Source organism: Balaenoptera musculus, chromosome 16 (assembly GCF_009873245.2).
Source record: "Balaenoptera musculus isolate JJ_BM4_2016_0621 chromosome 16, mBalMus1.pri.v3, whole genome shotgun sequence".
NCBI classification, from domain to species: Eukaryota; Metazoa; Chordata; class Mammalia; order Artiodactyla; family Balaenopteridae; genus Balaenoptera; species Balaenoptera musculus.
Window position 1 is genome coordinate 39,287,036 of NC_045800.1, and position 13,683 is coordinate 39,300,718.

The 13,683-nt window shown below is 38.8% G+C and overlaps 1 protein-coding gene across 1 annotated transcript in view; it reads left to right on the forward strand.

The window, feature by feature from the left end:
* The window catches only part of SGMS1 (sphingomyelin synthase 1), a 295,764-nt gene that overhangs the window by 142,140 nt on the left and 139,941 nt on the right, over positions 1-13,683 (forward strand). The window contains exons 4-5 of the mRNA XM_036829630.1: positions 131-170; positions 7,283-7,426. The gene's annotated coding sequence lies outside the window, so the exon portion shown is untranslated. The remainder of the gene's footprint in view (positions 1-130; positions 171-7,282; positions 7,427-13,683) is intronic.

Genomic DNA, 13,683 nt, shown 5'->3' on the forward strand with positions numbered 1-13,683 from the left:
AAGAACAATTTTTGCTATGGCTAGGGAACAAGAATTAAATAATAGTTACCTTGGATTTTAAGGTTTTTTTTCTTATAAGCAGCTCATGACCAGAAGAATGCAGTTTAATTTACTTACTATTTTCTTCTAGATTGGAAAGAAGACTGATAAAGAGAAATAACAGGATTCAGGTAAATGGAATTAATTTCTTTATGTACCTTTTATGTTAAGTTTACATTTTTCGTGTTTTCCCATGAGAAGAACAAAACAATTTTTGTGGTCAACTTGAATATATAAGAAATGTTTTGGGGATATAGATGTAATAGTCAAGTACATACTTACACCATTTAATTAATCTAGTTACACATGTATATTTAATAATCACATTTATATAAAACAATATTACAATTAATACTTTTTTCCTACTTCAGAATAATTTTCTTCCAACTCTTTACATACATATTTGATGTCAGTGTCTTCATTTATTAGAGTCACATTTTTGAAGCATCCAGCACCATTTGCCAAGCATGTTATCATTTTAGCTGTTTTGTGATACAGCACTTTTGGAATTCATGTATGGTGCTATAATTGGAAATTGTATTCCAAGCCACAAGAAAGTATTTGCATAATGTTAGAACAGTCGCTATTTTCACTCTTTCTGTGTAGATGAACATAGGAGATCTCCACTGTGTAACAGTTTGTACATTTGCCTTGTTAAATATTCTTTCCTTCCTTTCTTCCTTCCTCCCTCCCTTCCTTCCATCCATTTATTCATTTATTTATTTGGAGATAATTGCATGTACATTGTTTTAAATTAAACTAGTGGGCTTCCCTGGTGGCACAGTGGTTGAGAATCTGCCTGCCCATGCAGGGGACGCGGGTTCGAGCCCTGGTCTGGGAAGATCCCACATGCCACGGAGCGGCTAGGCCCGTGAGCCACAATTACTGAGCCTGTGCGTCTGGAGCCTGTGCTCCGCAACAAGAGAGGCCGCGATAACGAGAGGCCAGCGCACCGCGATGGAGAGTGGCCCCCACTTGCCACAACTGGAGAAAGCCCTCACGCAGAAACGAAGACCCAACACAGCCAGAAATAAATAAATAAAACAAACAAACAAACAAAAAAAAAAGTAAAAAAAAAAAAACAAAACACATAAATTAAACTAGTACTGTAGCAGCCGTTCCCTGTTCTTCTTATACTCCCATTACTCCTTTACCCAAAGATGGTACTTTTCAACTCTTTTAGTTATATTTTCTGATATCCACCTACCTATTTCTAAATAGCCCACTGTGTGCATTTCTTGATTTCTTTTAAAATTTTAGACATACACATTGATTTCCCGCTGAGGATTTACCTCTCATACACAACTCTTAACCCTCAGTACACATCTACTCTTCCTGTCTCTTGCAGTCATGTTACAGTCTGTGGTTGAATACATATTTAATGTTTGCTTTATTATGACTATATTTTATTTATGACTGAGCTTTGTGAGACTTATGTTAAAATGTCTCAGGCCATTCTGCTTTCTAGTTGGTTGTATGTGAACTATTTTATTTCTCTGGAAAATGTTTGACTCTTTTCTTTATCCCCAGAATTCTGAACTTTCATACTGGAACATATGTCTTATGGCTTGTTGATGTTCATGGTCCTTTCAATTCAGAAACTCATGTCCTCTAATTTGGAAATTTTTCTTATACTATTTCTTTGATAATTTTCCTTTTCCTCCACCCTTTTCTCTGTTTTCTGTCTGTTTGTTAGTTGGATATTTGGACCTATTGGTTTGATTCTCTAATTTTTTAATGTCTATTTCTTAGCTATTTTCTCACTTTCTGTGTTTTTCTTTTTTTCTGAGAGGTTTTCTCAGTATTTTTTTGAACTTCTAATTGCTGTCAGCATATTTTTAATTTCAAATTTAATTTTTTATTGGCCTCTGAATATTTCTTTAAAAAAATGGGATCCTGTTCTTATTTCATGGATACAGTATTTTCTCTTTTCCCTTGAGAATATGAATTGAATTATTTTGCAGGTTTTGTCTGCTGTTTGAACTTTTCTTTTTCCTCTGTTTCCCCTTTTTATCAACTTGTTTTGTCCCCTGATTTTAATTTATTTTGTTTTTAAAGATTTTTGGGGGGCTTCCCTGGTGGCGCAGTGGTTAAGAATACACCTGCTGGGCTTCCCTGGTGGTGCAGTGGTTGAGAATCCGCCTGCCAATGCAGGGGACACGGGTTCGAGCCCTGGTCTGGGAAGATCCCACATGCCACGGAGCAACTAAGCCCGTGAGCCACAACTACTGAGCCTGCGCGTCTGGAGCCTGTGCTCCACAACAAGAGAGGCCATGATAGTGAGAGGCCCGCGCACCGCAATGAAGAGTGGCCCCCGTTTGCCGCAACTAGAGAAAGCCCTTGCACAGAAACGAAGACCCAACACAGCCAAAAATAAATAAATAAATAAATTAATTAATTAAAAAAAAATAAAAGAAAAGATGACTACTATCTAAAATAAAAAGAATACGCCTGCCAATGCAGGGGACGCGGGTTCAATCCCTGGTCTGGGAAGATCCCACATGCCACGGAGCACCTAAGCCCGTGCGCCACAGCTACTGAGCCTGCGCTGTAGAGCCCGTGAGCCACAACTACTGAGCCCGCGAGCCACAGCTACTGAAGCCTGTGAGCCTAGAGCCCGTGCTCTGCAACAAGAGAAGCCACTGCAATGAGAAGCCCGTGCACCGCAATGAAGAGTAGTCCCTGCTCGCCGCAACTAGAGAAGGCCCGAGCACAGCAACGAAGACCCAATGCAGCCAAAAATAAATAAATCAATAAATAAATTTATTAAAAAAATTTTTTTTGATGAGGACCACTTTTAAAGTCTTTATTGAATTTGTTACAATACTGCTTCTGTTTTATGTTTTGGTTTTTTGGCTGTGAGGCAGGTGGGATCTTAGCTCCCGGACCAGGGATTGAACCCACACCCCCTACGTTGTAAGGTGAAATCTTAACCACTCGACCGCCTTGGAAGTTCCTTGGCCCCTGATTTTAATGTTAGAGGTTTTTCTCAAATTAATGGTGAGACTTTAGTTGTCTGTCCATATTTGGGAGTGAGACTATAAAAAGTAGACTGGAAATTTGTTTACCTAGTGGACTTCACTATAGGCTTTTTGGACAGGAACCGGGACGTGTGAGTTGCTGTCTCCAAGACATCAGAATCTGCAAATCTTTTTTCTTGGATCTTTCAGTTTCTCCAAAACGGAATCCTCTGTTTATGTTTTTGTGGGGTAAAAGCTGGCCTGTGAGGATTTGCGGGAGCCATGTTGGGGGTGGGGGCCAGACGTCTCACCATCCAAGCCTGTAATGCTGACTTCTTGACGCCTCTATTTCAACCTTATCTGATGTCTCTGAGTCTGAAGTCTTGCTGTATCGTTTTCTCCAGAGAGTAAACTGCTTCCTCTTATGGAAGTAAGGATGGTTGGGCTGGCTCTACTAGTTGGGGAGATCTGGAGTTCTAACTGCCTTTTTGGTTGTTGTTTAAATCCACACAAATGTATTACCTTACAGTTCTGTAGGTCAGAAGTCTGACATGGGTCTTACTGGGCTAAAGTCAGGGTTGTCTGCGGGGCTGCCTTCCTTCCTAGAGGAGAATCCATTCCCTTGCTTTTCCCAGCTGCTTGGCTCTCGGCCCCCCTCCTCCCTTTTAAAGGGGCAACAGCAGGTCAAATACATCTCATGTTGCATTTCTTTGACCTCCTGTCTGCTTACCTCTTTCACTTTTAAGGACCCTTATGATTACATTGAATCTGTCTAGACAATCCAGGATAATCTCCTTAATTTTTTTACTGTGGTGAAAAACACAATATAAAATTTACCATCTTAACCTTTTAAGTGTATAATATAGTAGTGTTAACTATATTCACATTGTTATGCAGCAGGTCTCTGAAACTTTTTCTTCGTGCAAAACTGAAACTATACCCACTGGACAACTCTCCTTTTTCCCCTGCCCCAGCCTCTGATAAACACTGTTCTATTTTCTAAGAGTTTGACTACTTCAGATGCCTCATATAAGTAGAATCTTATAGTATTTACTTTTGTGATTGGCTTATTTTACTTAGTGTAATGTCCTCAATCAAGGTTCATCCATGTTGTAGCATATGACAGGATTTCCTTTTTTTTTTTTAAAGAGTAGATAATATTCCATTATATGTATATACCACATCTTCTTTATCCATTCATCTGTTGATGGACATTTAGGTTGCTTTCACCTCTTGGCTATTGTGAATAATGCTGCAATGATGATGGTTGTGCAAATACCTCTTTGAGATCCTCCTTTCAATTCTGGGCGAGGGGTAATACACCCAGAAGTGGGATTGTTGGATCATGGGGTAGTTCTATTTTTAACTTTTTGTAGAACCTTCATGCTGTTTTCCATGGAGTGACTGCACCATTTTACATTCCCACCAACAGTGCACAAGGGTTCCCTTTTCTCCATGCCAACACTTGTTTCGGTTTTTGAGAGTGGTCATCCTCACAGCTGTGAGATGGTGTCTCATTTGGTTTTGATTTTCATTTCCTTGATGATTAATGATGTTGAGGATACTTTCATATGCTTGTTGACCATCTGTACATCTTCTTTGGAGAAGTGTCTATTCAAGTTTTTTAACTGGGTTATTTGGTTTTTGGTGTTGAGTTGTAGAAATTCTTTATATATTCTGGATATTAATCCCTTATATTATGTATAGTTTGCAAATATTTTCTTCTATTTCATAGGTTGCCTTTTCACTCTGATTGTTTCCTTTGCTGCACAGAAGTTCTAAAATTTGATATGGTCTCATTTGTCTATTTTTAAAGCTTTTGTTGCCTACGCTTTTGGTGTCATAGCCAAGAAATCATTGCCAAATCAAGTGTCATGAAGCTTTCCCCCTATGTTTTCTTCTAGGAGGTTTATAGTTTTAGGTCTTACATTTAGGTTTTTAATCCATTTTGAGTTAATTTTTATATATGGTATAAGGTAAGGGTCTAACTGCGTTTTGTACAGACTTTAGTCAGTCTCCCTCTTCTCAGCTCCTTACTGTCTTCTCCCAGGAACCAGAAGCTGCATGTTCTGAGCCTTTCTGGAGCATTCAGCTGGATTTTTGTTTGCTTCTCAGGCAGTGAGGTTCCAGCCTGTTCTGCTCTGCTCTACTCTGCTCAGCAGTCATCTCTGCCTTCAGTTTCCAAAATGCCATTGATGTCTGTTGTCTTCACTAATATACTTTTCTGTTCTTTTTGTCCTTATGGATTTATATCTTTTGTCCTCTTTGCTATAATTTTAATGGGGTTGAGAAGGAAGTAGAGATAAACAGACCTATTCCATTGGGCATCCATAATCCCCAAATCCATATTGCTTTTTAAAGTGATATTTAAAAGACTTTTAAAAACTGATACCTCACATTTGCTATTGTTAGATCCTACCTCTGAAAATAATTGTTCAATCTATTTCTTTGCTTCTTTTTGTTAACCAGTTTCTGTCAAGGGACCTATAAGCATCCAAAGCTAGCATTAATTAAAGTTATTTTCCCAAACGTTATTTTATTATTCAAAACAAATAGATTTTTGTTTGTAATATAAGACTTAGTGAGGTCTTGAATATAAGGTGACACCCTATTTCCTGAGTTATACTTTTTTTAGGCGGGCGGAACCCTTGATTTATCTTTAGGTATATGCATTGTATGTTGGTATCATCAGAAGATGATGTTCTTTTATATAAATATATTTTACTCTGAAGCTTTTTAAAAAAATTAATTAATTAATTAATATTTGGCTGTGTTGGGTCTTCATTGCTGCGCGCAGGCTTTCTCTAGTTGTGGCGAGCAGGAGCTACTCTTCGTTGTGGTGCGCGGGCTTCTCATTGCAGTGGCTTCTCTTGTTGTGGAGCACGGGCTCTAGGCGCACGGGCTTCAGTAGTCATGGCATGCAGGCTCAGTAGTTGTGGCTCGCAGGCTCTAGAGCGCAGGCTCAGTAGTTGTGGCGCATGGGCTTAGTTGCTCCACGGCATGTGGGATCTTCCCAGACCAGGGCTTGAACCTGTGTCCCTTGCATTGGCAGGCAGATTCTTAACCACTGCGCCACCAGGGAAGCCCACTCTGAAGCTTTAATTGAACGCTTTTAAGCTAATGTAATGGCAAGAGAGTCCTTTTTGTTTGTTTTTAGTTAGTTTGTGACAGTGGCTTTCTATTGACTGTATTTGATTATTTACAAGGTTAGTGCTATTTCTTATAGATAGGATAAAGATTGGTTAAAATGGGAGATTGCTTGGTATGACTAGGTCCTTAGGGACTATCAGGAGTAGTTTTTTGTTCCAAGAATTGTTTCTTCACAAAGTTTAGCCTGTTAGTTGTCTTAAGATAGGAACCCAGTTTGGTCCATGCAAATCCCTAGGATTTTTATCCTGGGGTCCCGGGATGGGCTTCAAAGAGTTGAAGAGCCTCCTAAAATTTGAGTGGTAGTAGAATAGGCTTAGATATCATCAGATATTCAATGATGAGGGGCTTGTGTGATCCTGAAAATAGTTGAAAACCCACTTCTAATAGATTATTATAAAGAAAAAAAAATAGAATGTTACTGATTAAAAGAAACACTATCAAAATGAAATGCCACCTTGCTAGATGCCATTAGATTCCACATTCTTTCACATATAAGTACAAATGACCATAAATAGGGACTAAATGAACAACTTTCTTTGTTCTTTGTCACATGCAAAACATTATCTCTATCTTCCTGGTTATGCACACACCCATTTACACACATATAACTATGAAAGGTATCATTCATGAGGGTAATGTTTTAGCCTAGAGAAATGACCACCTTTTTATCAGTCAACTTGTAAAGAGGGTAACTTAGGAGTTATCCTTTGTTTTCATAGTGAAACTGCTATACTTTATTTGTGAACATCAGTTATTTGTTGACAGTTAAAGATAGTAGATAAATATATAAAAGGAGAGATACCTCTATGTGATAGAGGGTTACAGACTTTTGTTTTCAGTTAAGAAAAGATGGGATAAGTTTATGTTATGTATATTTTACGACAATTTTTATTAAAAGATTGAGGAAAGAAAGAAAGAGAGAAAAAAAAAAAGAAAAAAAGATGGGGGTGAGAAAAGATGGGGTGGGAGGTGGGGAAGATCAGTTGTGAATTTTTGTTTCCAGTCTAATACTTGAAAACTTAAATGCTTTTCTTTGTAGTGAGGTGTCCTGGATTGATAAGGTCTCTTTCAATGTAGGAATTTCATGATTCCATTTTCAGAGTGGTTAAGCTTAAATTGCTCTTCTATTCTAGGTACACCATTGAGTTCTTTGGGATGCACGAAAGTGTCTGGCTGGGAAGCTTATGAAATAGAAGACAAGACCCTGCCTCAGGAAGCGTACATGAGAATAATTTTAAAGGAACCCAGCGATAAATGCAAAACAGTAGCTGTTGGAGGTATGTCATGACTTAGAGCTTGGATTGAACCTGGTGTGGCACACTCTGTACTAAGTCAAGTTGAGCCATTCTCTGGGAACCTTCTTAGAGCAGAATCTCACCCTCTGGCCTCAAATACACTAGTGGCTGTTGTTCTCTGAACTTGACTGTGTAATGGGATGTCACTCTTAACTCTTTCTTAAGCAACTCTGACTCAGCCCCTCTAGAGTCCTTCCTATTGCCTGGCAGACAATAAAGATGACAGTAAAAAGGCAACATTTGACTATGGACAAATGAAAGCGATGGTAAATTTCTAGCCGGATGCCTCACTGCCTTCTCTTCTGGGAATGGGGCAGTCAGTATCAAAGCTCGATGAATGTGTGTCCTTTGAATCAGCTGTTACTTACTGGCTTCTCTCTACCCTGTTTGATATCAAGGCCATGTCTGAGTCTGACTGGGTAGTGGCTGCATCTGATTCACTGGTTCCCTGTTAGTCATTGAATTTGACCTGCTTGTCTCCTTGACCCCTCAAGTTACAGTGTTAAGTGGTTAGTTCATTTTCTTGCTTAGAGCGATAATTCTTTACTCCTCAACCAACTTTATCATCAAGGTCTGGGTAATGCATTATTTCACATCCTTCGACCTTCAGCGATGTCTGGCTTTTGATGCACTGGCTCCTGTTTTATGGCATAGCCTATGTCATGTTGTGTGTCATCTTGATCCTTTAGGGGTTCTTTTTCCCAATCTACCAACATAGAACACTTTAAATATACCCTGTGCCAAGTAGTTTATATCTTTGATCATCATACCATCATGAGAACATTAAACAAGTCCCACTTTCTTTTTTTTTTCATAATTCATGAGACTATGGCCTCATTAAGACCTTTAGTCTCCTTAATCCAGAGTCTCCAACATACATCAGTTACCCTGTGCAATTTTTTTTTAATTAATTAATTAATTTATTTATTTTTGGCTGTGTTGGGTCTTCGTTTCTGTGCAAGGGCTTTCTCTAGTTGCGGCGAGCGGGGGCCACTCTTCATCGCAGTGCGCGGGCCTCTCACTGTCGCGGCCTCTCTTGCTGCGGAGCACAAGCTCCAGACGCGCAGGCTCAGTAGTTGTGGCTCACAGGCTCAGTCGCTCTGTGGCATGTGGGATCCTCCCAGACCAGGGCTCGAACCCGTGTCCCCTGCATTAGCAGGTGATTCTCAACCACTGCGCCACCAGGGAAGCCCAAGTCCCACCTTCTAGATGAGAATGCTGAGGTTCCAGGTGGTTAAATGACTGGCCTACTATTTCTCAGAGAGTAAATGGCGGAAATGGGATTTATAGCATTTAATTAGCATATTAAAATCAAGTATTTTCTAATTTTATAATTTTACTGAGAGTATATTATCGGTATGTGACATTACTGAAATATGCCCTCTTTCTAACATACGCTCTGATGTCTTTGTTGATACATTCTGAATTGATTATGAAGCCAGTATAGGAAGTATGAGTGGACTTTGATGTTTCTGATACAATCCTGTTGTGTCTGTGACATTTGCACCAGTACCCAGATCCTTTTAATATAGTTAGTGAAGATGATAAAGACAAGGAATGATGAGATTTTGCTAGAAATCTTCTCATGTAGTTCACAAACTTGTTTCAGAGCCTGAATCCTTTAAAACGTAGGACATCTATTCAAGTGCTTAGTCTTGGCTCAGGTGATCACTTTCAGTATGTATAGCTGGGAAGTTTCCCTGAAGGATGTGAGTTTTAAGTTTAAGTGAGTTTAAGAATACATTGTATCCACTTTTTTTTTGTCCCCAATAGTGGGCAACATGAGTTGAAAATCTGTGTATTTAGACTTCTGAAATATTTTTATTAAATTAGCAGAGGCTATATATACTGATAAGTATTCTAAATCCTCACTAAAATCCTGGGAGGTTGGTGTGGTAACCTTCTTTGAAAGATGAATAACCTGAGGCTTGTGACATTATGAAACTTGCCCAAGCCCGTGCAGTTAGAGAATGGTAGAGCCAGAACTTGAACCTAGATTTGTCTGATTTCCCGGACTGCGCTTTGAACAATTACGCTGCCTCACTGATTACACGGTGGTGACATTTAGATTGCAAATGTGGCCAAGGATTTCTTCCTGCTTTACATTAATACAAAGGCAGTCTTAAAACAAACAGTTAAATAGGCCTCACCCTCACAGAAGCAAAGGCTTCTAGATAGCCTGGTGTAGTCACTGATGGGGTTGCATCCAAACAGTGACAATTCTGTTATGATGGACTGAGAACTGGGAGGTGTGCCTCCCTGGCTGTGTGTCCTTCCCCACACTGAGCCTAGTACTCTGCCGGGAGCAGTTAGGCTTGGCTCACCTGAGCAGTTGATGAGCAGCTGTTCCTTCCAAAGCAGTTGTGGCTGGAGTTTGGCTACAGAATCACACAGCTCTTGCATTTGTATATGAGTCTCAAAATTTATGAAATATACAAACCTTAGAACTTCAAGTATATTGTACCAATTTTACTAAAAGTAAAATTTCTTTTTGTTTTTAAATTTGCTTTTTTCCTAATTCTAAACAGAAAATTTGATGAGCATTAACAAGTTCAAACAACAAAATACAAACCACCACTCAGAGGTAGCTGCTGGTAATATTTTGGTGTGGATGCTGCCAGTTTTTTTTCTTACGACTACGTATACCTTGTAAAAAGTACAAAATTAGAATTATAGTGTTCTAGATCTGTTTTTACTCAGTATAACTTAAGCATTTTCCCCCTGTTTTTAAGTTTTCTTTTACAACATGCTAAAAAGTGGCTACAAAGTGTTCCATGTGGGTAATAACATAAGTTATTCCATCTTATTATTAGGTAGACCTAATCCTCATTCAATTCAGTTAGTACCTCTCCAGATTAGGCCACAGTGGTAGGACAGAAGTAGTAAAATAAACAAGAACTCCATAATTGCCACTAGTTTTTATATATCTTGTAAAATAACTAATGAGGGTTAAGATATGATGAGAAAACCCAGATCACTTCCTCTGTCACATTATACAGTGAACCTGACTTGTAAATTTCCCAGTACAAATGCATGAAGGGAGTACTGGAAATTCCCTTTTGACTTGTAAATTTTGAAACGTCCTTTTTCTTTCATTGAGGTAACCCATCTATGACAAGTAACTTCAGTTTTCCCGTGGTTAGAAGAAACTTCTCAAATTCTTATTTGCGGATAGCTTGGCCCTAATAGTTCCATAATGTACTTGATGCTTCATGTACTAGTTAACTAAGCAATTTTTCCCCTCTTTTTTTTCGCAAGGAGCCCCAGGCCTCACGAGTGATGCTGTTTTACAATCTCTTAGAAACATTCACCATGCGGTACAAATGTGGCTTCTCCTGAACTGGAGAGTTCTGTGCTCCTAGGGGGTCAGAGTTCTCAAATGGTGTTTACAGCTGAGATGGGTCAACATTTAATAGACGCGTTCTACTTAGGCTGATACGAAGCCGGGACTATAATGTATTGTTCCTTTTTATTCTTCTCTAAAGGCATCACTATTAAGTTAAATTATCATCATTATCATTATATCATCATCCTCACCAGGCCAGTGCTTTTCAGACGTGGTTCCTCATTGCCCTTGAAATTCCAACATACCTGGGAGTGGGTTACGGGTGAGGGAGGAGGGCAAGGCCTTTGACCACCTTCTTGTCTCATCAACCAACAGCTCTGCTTTTATATGTTTTATATGGTGAACTTCCACAGAGTTTTGTTTAAAGAAAGTTTTGTTTACTTCCTTAAGGAAGTAAAGACTGAGAATCACTGTGGCGTAGTGAACCTACAGGAGGATGAAAAAGAGAAGGAAAATAGATGTTTGCACAGCATTACTTCCAGTGTTCATTATGCCTGTAATTCTCCTGCAGGGACACAATCCCTCTTGGGTTTGGTACTTAACCATAGGCACTCCAGTTGGAATTCCCATAGACTGACCTGCTTTTAGGGCAGTGGTTTCCTTAGAGGTGCCTCAGAAGTTCTAAGGTTAGGAGAGGTGGAGTGATAGCCTTACAGTCATTGGTGGTAGAAAGTAACTTTTGGTGATGGGGTCAGTGAATGGTACTAAGTATACCCCTGCAGGGTTAGCCCTGGGAGACTGGCCTCTATGTTCTGGTTGATGTGGGTAGTATGAGGGCATTCTTGCCATCAGAGTGATGTGGTATGTGATATTGAGCCTGACAGTCTGTGAAATCTCCTCTATCTATTTCTAGATTCTTTTAGAACATTTTGGGTGGCTGTCTTAAATTGAAGATTGATATTAATGAATCACAGAACTGACCCCTCTTGAATCAGGTACTTTAGCTATGTTTGTGCCACAACTCAGTGGATTAAGTAAAGAATTTCCCTAAAGACCAGCTTGGTAATATTTTTTAAATAAAATTTTGCTCCTTTTCAATTTTTTCTTTATTGAGATATATTAAGTATACTTATTTTATGCTGATAATTCCAGTATTTGAAGTCTTTTCAGATCTGATTTCATTTGCCTGTTTCTGTTGGTGCTCATTCATAGTATCGTATTTCCTTGTGTTTACGATTTATTGGCTGAACTCATGTTCCTTGCAGTTTTTATCTGTGTGAGTTCTTTAGGGTCAAGATGAAAGATAGGTTTTCCCAGGGAGTATTTATATTTGCTTCTGCCAGGTACCTGTAGGTACCATCAATCTAGACAGTCTTTAAATTAAATTCTCTGCTTGAGCTTTCTTGAAGCATACAGTATGAATTTAGACCACAAAACCACACGAGTACTAGTTGTTGGCTGTGAATTCTCAAGGGAGATTTTCCGCCCAGACCACTGCCATGCCTCACCTCACCCCCCAGAAAGGTGCTGGGGATAAAAAGCAGTTTCTCTTCTCTTTTGATGGAGCAAGTTTACTTCTCATTCATTGCCCATATCCTGAGGGTATAGTTCTGTAAAGTTCCAATTTTATGCCGGGAGCTCTTAAACTCACCAGCTTGAGGAGTCCTGGTTTTATCTACTCTCTTGCTCCACGTAATTGTTATAATAAGTTCAAGGTGACCAGGGTTCTGGTTTTGTTGCTTTCTTGCTTCCCAGCTTTTCTACTTTTACTGTCTCTTACTTTATTGTCACCTCACTGGTACATTTAAAAAGATGTTATATTTTCTTCTTTATTTTTATTTGGGAGAGTAGTTTAAGATATCTGTTGTGTCATTCTGCATAAATGAAAGAGATCTATTTTTGTTGAGTAGGTGCTTCTAATAGATGAGGTGGGAAGATATTTAGGGCAGAGCTCAAAAAATTATTAAAAGTTTAGGTACAAGCCCAGCCTCCCCTTTTAATTTGAGTGTCTGCCGTGTACAGTTGGATTAGGTCAGGAATGAGGTGGAGAATAATTCCTTGTAATATGCTTTCTGAGTTGGTGGGGACTTTGATGTCTTTGACACATTATTTATTGAGATGAGATTTATTTTTGTTCATTGATTTGATTAATTAATTGTCCAATATTTTCCTATATCCTATAAGTTTACCCTTCTAGGTAAGATTCCTAAGATTCCTAAGTTTACTCTTCTAGGTAAGATTCCTAAGTAACTCCCCCACTTTATGGGGGTTTATTTGTTATATTTCGTTATGTGATATCTGCCATAGGTCCACATGATGATGTCCTGAGAGGCTCTGGTGTATGTTGGTCCATTTATTCAATATTATTTCATTTGATTCTGAATTAGTGGAATATTATTTGAAAGTGAAAATAGTTGCAATTAATATAATATTAATAATAATTAATATGCCAGTGATACAAAAAAGAAATCAGTCTCAAAAAGAAATTCTTTTTTTTTTAAATTTATTTATTTATTTATTTATTTATTTTTAAACATCTTTATTGAAGTATAATTGCCTTACAATGGTGTGTTAGCTTCTGCTTTATAACAAAGTGAATCAGTTATACACATACAATATGTTCCCATATCTCTTCCCTCTTGCATCTCCCTCCCTCCCACCCTCCCCATCCCACCCCTCTAGGTGGTCACAAAGCACCAAGCTGATCTCCCTGTGCTATGCGGCTGCTTCCCACTAGCTATCTATTTTACATTTGGTAGTGTATATATGTCCATGCCACTCTCTTACCCTGTCACATCTCACCCCTCCCCCTCCCCATATCCTCAAGTCCATTCTCTAGTAGGTCTGTGTCTTTATTCCCGTCTTGCCACTAGGTTCTTCATGGCCTTTTTTTTTTTTTTTTCCTTAGATTCCGTATATATGTGTTAGCATACTGTATTTGTTTTTCTCTTTC